The sequence below is a fragment of the Uranotaenia lowii genome, chromosome 1, assembly GCF_029784155.1.
Source record: "Uranotaenia lowii strain MFRU-FL chromosome 1, ASM2978415v1, whole genome shotgun sequence".
Lineage (NCBI taxonomy): Eukaryota > Metazoa > Arthropoda > Insecta > Diptera > Culicidae > Uranotaenia > Uranotaenia lowii.
In genome coordinates this window covers 100,785,573-100,799,131 of record NC_073691.1, presented here as the reverse complement: position 1 = coordinate 100,799,131, position 13,559 = coordinate 100,785,573, and the positions used below count along the sequence as shown (strand labels likewise).

At 37.7% G+C, this 13,559-nt stretch overlaps 1 protein-coding gene across 1 annotated transcript in view; it reads right to left on the bottom strand.

Moving 5' to 3' along the window:
- LOC129749063 (thymosin beta) overlaps positions 1–13,559 on the bottom strand; it is a 72,106-nt gene that overhangs the window by 19,047 nt on the left and 39,500 nt on the right. The gene's annotated exons all lie outside the window — the stretch shown is intronic.

The window sequence follows — 13,559 nt, the reverse complement described above, 5'->3', positions numbered from 1 at the left end:
GCGCATCGTGATGTCGCGCCCGTCGGCGGGTAGAACGCAGAAAGGAAACGTGAATCCTAGCCGTGAAAGTGAGCTTATGCTATGTGCGCCCTAGAGCATATTCTCTAGAGCATTCCTTGAGGCGACCAGAACCCACAATTGGCGATCCTGCCAGGTTGTTCCTTTTATTTGGAACAATAATGTAAGTATGAACCAAAGTCTTTTATTCAATTAAGATTGTCGCCATTTTGATGACGCTAAGTGAATACTTTAATTTGCTTCCTGTCAAAAAGATATTTTAGTTGATCGAATTTTAATTAGCAAAGGTTGAAACAGGAGCTTCTATTAATTGAAAAAATTATAACTTTGTGGACAGAGTAGTCGAACCTTATGTAAGCCTCCGGCAAAATGTTTAAATTTTTAGCAGCAGCCATTTTTTTTTAAAGAGGTTGATTGGTGAATCGATGTTGCGGCGCGGATTTCCGCTGAATGAAACACTTTTATCTGTTCTGAGTTTTTATCCTCCCTGATGATTATAATTAGTATTCTGGCGCGATGGGGACTTTCTTCAGTGAGAATTCGTGATTGATAAGCAGCAATTAGGCGCCGAACAGACTTCCGCCTAGCATGATAAGAATGATCTGAGGCGATGCAGACTTTCGTCAGTGAAAGTTCTTCTTTGGCGCGATGCAGACTTCCGCCTAGTTTAATTGCAAAGGTTTTTGTTTAATAACCAGTGATTTGGCGCGATGCAGACTTCCGCCTGTCTTAATCCGAATGTTGATTAAAATTTCTGACGCGATGCAGACTTCCGTCAGTAAAAGTTCCCGTTTGGCGCGATGCAGACTTCCGCCTAGCCTGATTTGAGTATTGACTCGAATTTCTGACGCGATGCAGACTTCCGTCACTGAATGTCGATGAACAGTAACTTAGCGAGATGCAGACTTCCGCCTAGCATGATTGAATGTAGCTTCAAATCTCTGACGCGATGCAGACTTCCGTCAGTTGAAGTTTTTCTTTGGCGCGATGCAGACTTCCGCCTAGCATGATTTGAATGTAGCCTGAAATCTCTGACGCGATGCAGACTTCCGTCAGTAAATGTTCTCTTTCGGCGCGATGCCAAAGGTTCTAGTTGGATAACTAGTTGTTTGGCGCGATGAAGACTTCCGCCTAGCTTGATTTGAGTGTTGTCTCAAATCTTTGACGAGATGCAGACTTCCGTCACTAAAAGTTTTTGGATTATGAACAGTGATCTGGCGCGATGCAGACTTCCGCCTGTCTTGATCTGAATGTTGCTTAAAATATCTGACGCGATGCAGACTTCCGTCAGTAAGAAAAGAGCTCTTGGTTGGTTGCCTGATACTTGGTACGATACGTGCTTCCGTTCGAGAATGGTCTGAACAATATCTGACGCAATGCTGAGTGATTCCACTTATTGTTTTATTCGCTTATGATTATTTTTCATGTAAATTTCGCCAGCAACCACTGGTTGATTGCTGTATATCTTGCCTGAATAAAGTTGGATCCTGCTTTCGTGTTACATTTTATATTGGTTCAAAATCTGAAAGTTACATTTGTTCCGGAAAAAGTAAATTATCGAATCAACTCAAAATGTAGAAAATAAAAAATAAATGAATTTGTGTCGACTCCAGCAATAGGGAACAGCTCATCAAACAATATCAAATTTTGCTTACACGTGCTAACATTAACTTTGGTTGAAAGCAAATGGGTTCCTTCAAGAAGCGGTTCCTATGTATAAGGCAGTTGCCATGGGACTGAAATGTACATCTATGGATGTGGGTTTTATGAAAGCGATTTCATTCATGAGGTGTTGTGGTAATCGTAATTGCATTCACATTTGCCTTTAGTATGATCAAGCCTGAGTAGAGTACTTTGATATGATAAACATAACATGCACTATAGGAGAGAAAATTCGTTAGACGTTAGCTAGATTTATGAGGCATCTGAATCATGACAGCGAATGACTTGCTTCTGGTCTGAGAAGTACCTCATGAGAGCATGGCCTAATTTGCATCTTTCAAGGAGACCTCCATAGACGGGAATCTGAATTGGTCACGTTTTTTGTGAAAAATATACATTTGCACACTGCATTATGTCAAACAAAAAAAGTTAAATCAACGATAATTGCGCTCAGCGGATATTTGAAATATGTTTGACGATTCAGAGATTTATTTAGTCAAAAAGTTAAATAAGCAGTACTGGCCGCTAAGCGACACAAACACATTCTAAGTAAGAGAATCTAAATGCATGGTTAAAACACAGGTTAACTTTTCTACCTAACAACCCATATGAATAATCCTTCGAAAACTGATGAGTGTTCCGAATATAATATCTAGTCTTCACGCAATGAGCTACTTGTCAAACCTTAGAAAATTATTACATCATAGTAATGTGATGATGAACGTTTACGGTTGGTTTGGTGGGAACTTTGAAGGTTTAACTTGTTATATTTGAAGCTGTTTTCCTTCGCATATTGTTTAAGATGGTTTGATTTAGCTGATAATCTTCTCAAACGCCCAAGGAGCAGGTCAACAGTAGAAACTCTTTGATAACCTGGGAAAAAAACCGTTAATCGAGGGTGTGCAGCCTCATGTCCCCAGCTTTTAAGTCACACACGTGTCCTAGTAGATAGACCAGTAGGTTACTAACTAATTGTTGCTGCTGCTAAGTTGTCTCGCGCGATTCACTACCGTGGACTTTGTCACTTGTTTGGAGCTCAGCGCGACGTAGCGCGCCAAGTAGACCAGCTAAGCCGCCGCAGTGCCGGCTAATAACAGCTGTATTTAGAAGACTTCGCTGACTGACTGCTGATTCTAGTAACAGATCCTTTGCTGAATAAAGTGATGAGCTCTGGCCCGGCAGCATAGGCGCCTATATAGAGATCCCAGTACAAACAAGTAAACAATTTAATGAAGGGAAATCTTCCAATTCAAAAATTCGTAAAAATATACTCGTCACCAACACAGATTTTCGCTAAACGCCTAAATTTAGTGCTACTGTAATTAGTGTTTAGAAATGTCTCGATTCCTTCAAAAAGGGAGTGCCTCAAGCTTTCGTCAGCACTGCCGTCAGCTGATTATCAATAAGAACAATGTGATTTCTCTATTCCTAAAGGTATACCATGGGGTAAAGCGATATTTTTCTGTTGGGTTTTTAATGACAGACACGCTGCCGTTTAATTCCTCGTTACTGCCCTCAGTTCCCTGCTAACAGAACTATTGAGACCATAATCTTCTGTAATTCCAAATCCAAGCAGGAAGATTCCATTCGTCATACTTGTATTTTTTTTTGCAGTTCACTCAGCTCTCAATTGATCATGTGCCTATCGATTTTGTTGTGTCAGCAAATCACTTCACGTAGTTACTAATTTTCGAGGCAAGAATCCAAAATATTAAAAAAAATGGCACATCCTAGGCGAGAGCCACAGGAGTCTTTAAATGAGTCTAAATTGTGGTGCAGAAATCACTCTTTGGTATCCAGAATGTGACATGGTTCCCTTTCACGTTTGACCTCAATGCTGTGACCGGGGAACGCAAATTTATGTTTCTGTGTAACGAAGGGATGCCCACTGGTCCTTTTCGTTTTTATTTGTAGACCGGCAAGATAAATGATGTTTCGGGTAGATTTGTGTAGGTCGCTTTGGGACAGGAGTTGCTTTACCGGCCTGAAGAGGTTTCCGCATCATGGTACTTGGCCACGTGCCTTGGCCTCCGTGTTAAAAAAAAAACTTAGTACTGGGACGATGGTGGGCTGTAACCTGACGGGAAGTCTTCAATTTCGACACGTTCGTATTGTTAGGCGACGTACTTAACTTCGGTGTGCGTATCAATTTTACAACAAACCGCTCCACTCGATTGTATTTTTGGATGGAGAATGAATCATTTAACACAATCGTTAGAGACCGCAGTTTGTTTGCTTTATTCGGGAGTACAGCTGCGGCGCACCGTGTTGAAGGACAAACGGCGAACGGTCCCTGAAGAACGGCCCGCTTGTGCATTCTGTAAAAGAGTCGGTTTTAGCGACAAAAGTTTTGTATAGAAGGATCATAATCATTTACCTGGTTGACTTTCTACGGTTTGTTAAATGAAGGCGATCATCGGCCACGAAGTGGAACGCTTAGTAATGGAATTCGAGTTTATTTTTTCCGGTTGATTTTTTTTTTAATATCAATGCCGATTGCTAAACTTTGTTGTTTACATTTGTACCATTTTCCTGCACGCTTAAAGCTATTCAATCAGGTAAAGATAATTATAACGCATAAAGTCAAAAAGTGTCAACGGGGCTGAATCAGCATAGACATTAAAATGAAGACTCATATTTGAAAGCGTTATACAATCAATATTAAATTTTATATGATGTTTAAAACATTTGTTTGCCGTCACGTTTTTTATTATGATCTATGCTTTTGATTGAACAGAACAAGAACGCAAAAATCATCTTGAAGGATAAATAACTCAAAATTTTCACTAGGAAATCTGTTATTATGAATGTGACTTCGATGCATGAATGTTCTTTTGAAGGGGGAGAATCATAAGGAACACCGAACAAATTTCCATTTTTGTTTTTTTTTTTAGAGTAGAAGGAGGATGTGGAATGCTGATAAACCGTTCTGTTAGAATCTATGTTAAAAACAAGCATTTGCCGAAAGCACCCTCTGATAGCCCCTCGGCCGTCGATAAATCGTGAATGTCTCTTTCCATTGATGATGACAGGATATAGCTCTTCAATCATCTCTTTAAGAAGAATTCAATGATGATCTGTCATTATGTATGTAAAGCATCTTGAAGCATTACATGCATCCCACTCACGCGCATGAAAGGCCCATATACTCAATCCATGCCTGACGTCATCAAGTGCCTCGTCGTTGTATTCATACGCGCATTCGACCTCACTTGCTCAGTCAACTTTCAGCAACTGAACGCGCATCGTGATGTCGCGCCCGTCGGCGGGTAGAACGCAGAAAGGAAACGTGAATCCTAGCCGTGAAAGTGAGCTTATGCTATGTGCGCCCTAGAGCATATTCTCTAGAGCATTCCTTGAGGCGACCAGAACCCACAGTAAGTTTAGAGAAGTTTTTTTGGTTTTTTAAATACCATATCAAATTAACCAATATAGTTAATTTTTTAAGCAAGACAATAACATATTGTGTAAAAGTTCCAAATTTAATAATATTTTAATTTTTTGCACTATCGAGGTTTTGAACATATGGAAGGTGGCAGCACTATACCGCTTTATTCCCGAATATTGCTTTGCAACGCCGCTTCCATCACTTTGCTCGGTGATGTAAAATATCATGATTTTCTATCACCATCAGCCAAAAAGTGTTATACGATATAAATTTTGCAGCGCGAAACTGTTCGAATATCAGATTTTCCCAACACCGGTGGACGGCAAATGTGTTGTGATATGATGTAAACCATCGAAATTTCCAACTCCATCTCAACCAGTGAACTTGCTCTAAGCAGTCAAAATGTTTATTGGGTATTGCACCGCCAATTTCGTTACTATTCGGCCATTGAACATGCGTAGTGTTGTTGTTATTTTTACCCTACCACCAGCTGCCGAAAATTGTAAACATGAGAAATCAGCTGGTCGTTTGACAAGTGGGGAAATGCCTTAAGCCTAGTCCACACCTGGGGGAGGAAGACTGAAATTCGCTGTATCGTTTTCTGTATCGTTTTTTTACTGTTCGGCAAAAAACCAGCAATTGTTGAAAAGATTTGTAATCGTTCAAATTTTAACTTTAGATGATCAGTTTTGTGTAGCGAGTCATGTAACTCAGTTATTTAGGTGCCACATTTAAGTCTTCTGAGTTAATTGCTGAAGATTCAAAAGTAAACATCGAAATCGAATACACCAGCTAGATTATCCAATACCAGTCTGTCAACTTAGTCGTAAATATAAACTTTGAACTATACAAAAATGTTGTTCGGTCCATGGGAACTACCCAAAATCTAAACTGTTATTTAAGCTATTTTTAAGAACAACCATTGATCAAACAATTTTTATTTATCAGCTTCAAAAACTTCCACGAAATTTTAGCAACTTAATACACCTGAAAATGCAAGAATTTGCCAGAGTGAAACAAAACCTAATTAAATAATTGTTTAATGCAAAAAAAGTGCTTTTCAGCATCAAATAAGTATAATTGAAAATCTTTAAATAAGAAAGTAAAATTTTGAACCTTCGCACTGGTCGGTAGATTGATGAGAGAAATTTGACGTTTGAAAGATTTTTTTCTTTTTTTATTCAGTCTTCCTCCCCCAGGTCCACACTAGGAGACGGTTCGTCTCGAGACTGTCTCAGCGTCTCCCATTTTCTTCGGGAGACACTGAGACCGTCTCAGGTTTCCAACAACAACAACAACAGACAACAAAGTTCGTCTCATAACAAAAATCGCAGTTCATGTTGCCTAGTGTGGACTAGGCTTTATACTTCGCTAGGCACCCAGCAGTGGTGTCAATTGAATTTCTCGTTTATCAATGCCAAAAGACATACAACTGTTAAAAAGCTAATAACTTTTTTGTCTAAAAAGATACGAAGTTATGATATTCGACAAAGTTATTCAACGGAAAATTTCCTGTAAGAAATTTATAAATTGGCACAAAAACCATTAGCGGGCTCGGTTCCACAAAAGAAACACAAATGATGTTGATTTTTCAGTACAAAATATTCAATTTTCCCATACAAACCTAAAAGTTCAAATTTACTCATGTAAACGTTACTTAAAAATTCTGTAAAAAATCATTGATGAATTTTGGACCAAAACGAAGCTTTTAAGACCCCAGGGTTTGAGAAATTCAAAAATTACCTTAAATTGACTCAGTCTAGTGAGCATACTGTTTTGACATTCTACATTCGGAATTTTGCACGGAAGGACTGGTGTTTTGTGACGAGATTGAGAATGGCTTGCGGAATCGTCGATCTGGCAGAAAAGATGGTGATCTTGACAAACTGGCGGTCCGGCGGAAGTATGTTTACCACACAGAGAACCAGAAAAAACTGGCACACGCGATTTGTATGGGAAACGTTAAGTTGCCAGGGGGTTGGAAATAGCCAAATCCGCCATATTAGCGATGAGCAGATGAGAAATCTTAGATAGCCAAAACAACTTTACAGCAACGCTGGTTTCTTCGTAGATATGGATGTTGATCAAGTAAAACGGTACGTTGAATTGAAAATCATTGGCATGGAAGAGGCAACCTTACGAATTTGTATAACAACTAGTAGACTTTTTTATCCGTGTATGATCCTTAATTACCCAAGTAACCATTAAGCCGTAAAAAATGGCACTTATTCGGCCCTATAGTCGGCTATAGAAAATACCTTACAGAGCCTAATAGTCGTGTGTTGTACTCAAGGGCCATTCAAATGCCACTTTTGGCCTGCAAATCGGCCGATATAAAGCCTGCCCCCACTTTTCGAACCACGCCCATGAGAAGATGTCAAAAAAATGACAGGTCAAAAAATTGAAAAAAAAATATTGTCTCGCTTTTTTTTGTCCTTTTCCTCCAGAAGGAATTTTTGTTTTCTATCTTTCTTAAACCCCTTATTTTCACGCTATTGAGATGATAGTGGAATTGAACTCAGAACCCTCAGAACCTGTTGGACCACTAGGAATTTACGAGCATTTGACGGCGCCTTTCACCCATGACCTATCGACTTATTGCTTCAATGTTGGAAAATGTGGCATTCTTAAAAGAAAAACTTTGTTGTAGTTCAAAGTGAGAGAAAGACATTGAAATGATGAAACTTGTAAAATTTCAATCAACACTTTATTTATTGGTCTAGTAAAAAAAAGGATTCAGGCAAAATATAGAAATTTTGTTCTTCAGCGATAAAATTTTTAAACCTTCGGTATACACTCTATCGACATTTCACTGCTTGTAGAACTGCATCCGGATGACTCCTCGACGAACCACCAGCAAGCTGAAATAAAGGCTCCTCCATCCTCTCGCCGAGTTCGATTTCTAGGACCAATTTTGATTGTTTTTTGAATCCACACAATCGTAGCATTTACCTCCCCTACCGGCTGCCGATAAAACACACAGGGTTTTGAAATTTCATTGATTGATCCAGCTGATACACCGGAATCCGCTGCTCCTGTATCACCTGCGCCTCGCTATCCGGAAACTTTCTTCCGAAGAAAATCTAGCGACACTCAAATATACAATTAAAATTTCAATCCGATCCCGGAATCTTATGTTTGTTTATCAAATTGTTCTTTTATTCCTCATTTTCTTTTTTTTTTTTTCATCGCTTTCAACTTGACATTTTGAAAGCCGCAAGGAGGCTTTGACATTTCCTTAGAATATCAACAGGGCTTCAAAGCCATAAAGCAGCAGAAGAAACTTATATACGGCTAATTTCACTGCTTTATTCTCACAATGCTAACTAGCATTTAAAAACATACTTTACGGCTATTAGACACTCAAGTGCTGCTATATATCCATATTTCGGCTTATAAAAGTGCTTAATGGTTTGTTGGGTAGTATAAACAACAAAAATGTTTACCATGTTGATGTAGATGTTGATGTTTTGTTGATAGGAATTGGTGCCACAATGTTTTAATAACTATGCAGACGGTAGATGTAATAGAAATTATGATGATATTATCATGACCACAAACATAGAGAGTTATCGAAAATTATCAGGTTCATAGTAAATGCAATAATGTTTTTTTTACCAAATCGATGTTATACTTTACGTGGTTTAAAATACTATAACGCAGAAATGGTAATATTATCATGACAACGTCTTTGGAACAGTCACACATTTTTTCCGTGTACTAAATTACCGTAACGATGGTCGGAAAAAAATAATGTTTAAAATTAAGTGTAGGGTTTTCTTTATCCTTTAAATTGTTCATTGAAAGTAGAACTGAATTTAAATATATTCATGCAGCGAAAAAGATTTTTAGGACAAAGGAATTTTCCTTTGTTTAGTGGCCAAACAAAGGAAAATTACTTTGATTCTGGGACAAATAAAGAAATCCTTTATTTCTAATCTGTTTTCCTTAATTTCAAATAATTTTTCATTATTTTTACAAAGTATTTTTTAATTCAAAGAATAAATCCTTTGTTTCAAAAACTTTTCGTTAGAATCAAACTCATAATACATTGTATCAAAAAAATTGTTTCAATGGAATATTTTTTTGAATTAAAATCAATTTTTTTTGGTTCAAACATCAAGACTTCTCAGAGTGTTGTAAAAGAAAGTTTATTAAAATCTTTCAACGTTTTTTTAAAGTTTATGTTGAAAGTAAAATTAAAACCTACGTTAGGTTAAACACGTAGATAATGAACAACTTAACTTTTTTATCAGCAGATGTGTAGTTTTCTTTCCTTGTTTTTTTATTTATTTATTTATTTGATCATTGGGATTTTAGCATCTAGGGGTCATTCATCCCTCGGTTTTCTTCCCTAGCTCAGGTGACCTTTTACAATATACCTACCTGTACGGTTCTACATTAGAATCATATCTCGTACTACATAATTTATCATATCGAATGAAACTGACTTACCTGTTTATTTTACAGACCTTGCGCATTGTGGTAGGAAAAGGAAAAGGGAACTGGCAACACGGGAGATGGATCGAGGGAGAGAAAGGGAGAAGAACGGGATTCGGAAAAGTGTCTGTGCGTGTTCGGAACGGCCGGAACATCTTCGAGCGGAAATCGGATTCAAACGGGAAAGCAGGACCTTACAACTGGCGACGAGGTGAAAAGGAACCACAGGAATCCAAGGTAAGCTAGTTTTCTAGCCCACAGGAGATTAATTGGGATAATTGAAAGATAGTTTTTGGTGAGAAGCTAGTTCTCTAAAGAAAAACAAAATGGCGATCTCTGGCTATGAAATTGTAGTTTTTAACTTGGCAAAGGAAAAATTGAAAAGGAATGGATCAGTTTGAGAACACCAGTGAGTAGAAATGATTGAATTTTAGAATTACGTAGGAATTTAATAGCTAGAGAAAGGTTCTGTCATTGTATATTCGGGTGAAAAATCGGTGTTTATTTGCTTGGCCACCGAAAGACTCGTTCATGTGTGCAATGTATCAGAGCCGGTTCAAGGGATGATGTGTAAATAAAGTGCAGTAAATGAGAACAGTGTTTAATAATGTGAACGGGGAGGATCGCGAAAAGTTTTTTCTGTTTCTGGATTTAAATAACGACTGGCTAAGAGTGGTGTAAAGCCTAGTCCACACTAGGAGACGGTTCGTCTCGAGACGGTCTCAGCGTCTTCCATTTTCTTCGGGAGACACTGAGACCGTCTCAGGTTTCCAACAACAACAACAGACAACAAAGTTCGTCTCATAACAAAAATCGCAGTTCATGTTGCCTAGTGTGGACTAGGCTTAATTTGCTTAATCGGGGGAAAAGTTACACTGTTGATTCATTTTTGATTGTACAGTATTGTGATGTTCAACTATTTGAAATTTCATGGAGTTCAATAAAATTCGGTAAGTAAAAAAAAAAAAAAGATATTAAGTGAACTTAATTGGCATGATGGATTGAGCAGTGGACGATGTTTTCTGTGAAATAAAAAGTAACCGAAATTTTTTTTCTTTTTAGGTGAGATGACAATCAAAATTCACGTCCTGTTCTATTTCATTTATAAGCGGAATATCAGAATTAATTATCGATTGCAGGAAAGTTAGTCGTATACCCATTACGTGATGATTATTTACATTGTGACTTACTTGTTATTATTTTTGAATCAAACATCCGTTCTTGATTGAAGTTCATACAGATGGAAGAATGACTTCAAATTTGAGGTTAGGTGTAATGTTCAAATTCTGAAATCAAATGTATCCATAGAAAAGAGCAAACCACTACTTCAACAAAAAGTATCTTGGTCAACGTCACATCACATTGGAACAATCTTCACTTCAATCCAGATCGGCGGTTCACCGGCTGTGACCCACCACAGTTTTTCTTGCACCGGGGGTGTGACGGAACCATCTCAGCTAAAAGGGGGATGAGTGTTGTTATTCGTTTTTAATGGGCTCAAACAAATAGAAAAAACCTTTTATTTTCACGAAATATTTTGAAGTGCAAACATTGACTCGTATTAAGAAAGAAAATTCTCGGAAACTTATAAGGAAATCAAATGTAGTGAAAACTTATGAAATATAAAGGATAACAGTTTAAGGGAAAAGTTTCCTTTTTATTTTTTTATATTACCGATGAATTCTCAAGTTGTAAAGCTCTCCTCGACATTTTCTAGGCGCATTAGGAAATGTATTATCGAATGGTGTTTCTATTGGGGAAAGCAAACGTATTAATCATTGTTCAGTAAGAGCTACTATGTTTAGTGAGAATAATCGCATGAGTTCTCCTCACTTGATGAGTGGATCAAAACATATCAGATGTTCAAAATATGAACTTTAACAGTACAACACTGAGCTCGTTTCACAAATATTGGTTATTGAGGAGCAAAATGAGTGATATATTCATTTCGCGTGATACGCAGAGTTGAAGATGATAAGAAAAGCAGCCACAATCACTATTTGCCAACAAATCAGACGTGTTTTCTGTTTGAGAGCACACCTCAAAAAATGAAATTTTGTTGAATTCAGTGTAAGGACACTTGCAGAGTTTCTGAATGAGTTTATTCCTTTTAGTAAGAGTACAGGAAGTACCAAGGTTTGTATATATATAGAAGGTGTAACAATATGAGAAACTCCCGATTTAGCCATTTTGATTTGGCTACTATGGATTTCGTGGAGTTTGTTTACTAACAAAGCCCTCAGCTCGAACAAATTCCCCAAATGTTTACGGTTCAGATGGACGAAAGTCGACCATTACCTATGTTCAGATGTGAACAAATCGAGAACAGCAAATTGGCGAAGGAATGGCGTGAGTGGAAGGATTCGCTGGAGTTTTATTTTGACTCGTACCAAATAACTGACCAGAAAATCAAACGTTCTAAAATGTTGCACTTTGGTGGCCCTCAATTGCAGAAGGTTTACAAAAGTTTGGAAGGCACCGAGGATTTCCCTTTTGTCATGTTGGAAAAACCTTGGTATGATACAGCAATCAGTCGTTTGGATGCTTATTTCAAACCGCGCCGCCAAGATGTGCTGGAGAGGCACAAGTTGAGAACAATAGGTGGTATGAAAAACCCCTAGCAATTGCTTTTGCTAAACTAAATCGAGCATTCGAGCAGTCGCAGAAAGCAATTGCTTCGGTTGATATGAATAAAGTTTTTTCTGACAGCTGTTTTCTCAGTCAGGAGCTTTTACTTTTAGAACAAGCTAGTTCGGTATGAATAAAGCCCAAATCTGAAGCAATCGCTCGAGAAATCTCCTAGCAATTACTTTATTTTCTAAGCATGCTTGGTAGCAGACTTTTCCAATAAACAAATTCTTCAACAACGTCATGAATTTATAAAATTAGCAATATTACACTTCAATACAATTTAAAAAGGCATTTTCAACATAGATAAAGAACAGTCGAAGTGATAACCCAACTTTTTTCATATTCCTGTTGTTGTATGAAATGATTCGTCTAAGATGCAACAAAACAAATCAATTAGTAAATATTTCAAATTAAAAAAAATCCGGCTACAGTGGAAGAAGTCCCAATCGGCTTGAAGTTGGAAGAAAGTTGTAATAATTTTAAACATAATTCAGATCTCCCAAATTTATTTGATTTTTGTATAATTCAATGATTTAAAAAAAAACATCTAAGTTAAGATGCGCGCCTATTGCCTATTTTTTTTATATATCGGATTATCCCGATCCGAAAACGTGTGTGAGAGCTTATGATAAATGTTAAAAAGTTAGGCCAATTTTTGTTTGACAATATTCAATTTTCTTTAAACATCAACATGCGAGCATGTATTGACTTAAATTTTTCCGATCGTGCTTACACCCACCACCCGCACCGTCGATTTCATGGCTATTTTAGCCGTACTTTTCAATTTTTTGATCGTCTTCTTTCATTTTACTTTAGAAAATTTCAGATTCTGCTGGTTGGATAGTTTTTTTTTTTCGAAGCAAAAGCTATGTTCTAAGACTTTAGTACACATCTGCTAAGCAAACGTTTATTCATACCAAACTAAGCAAATGCTTTGGGCTTTTGCTTTGCTTGATTTCGAGCAAAGTAAAAGCTACCGAAGCAATTGCCAAACCTTATTCATACCACTAAATGAGACAAGGTGACAATGAGAGCTTTGCTCATTACGTTTTGCGTGCCAACAACTGATGGACTGTGGGTTCGAAAAATATTCGAAGGAGGTTCGCATTGTATTGGAGGAGATAATGCTCATCGATGTAATTGTAGGAGGATGCAACTTACCGGAGCTCCGAAGAAAGATTCTCGAGAAGGATCAGTCGTTGACAGATATTGAGGCCATGGGAACATCGTTGGAGAGCGTTCGACATCAAGAAAAGGAGTTCAAAGTCGGAACCAACAATGGTGAAATTGGACAGCCATCGGTCTGTAAAGTTGGAACATGGAATCCAAAAGTGGAACGCCAGCAAGGGCGGATTATGAAAAAAATTGCTCTTGGCACTCGTAGAGCTACCGGAAATGAACCCGAAGTTATCTGTTATAG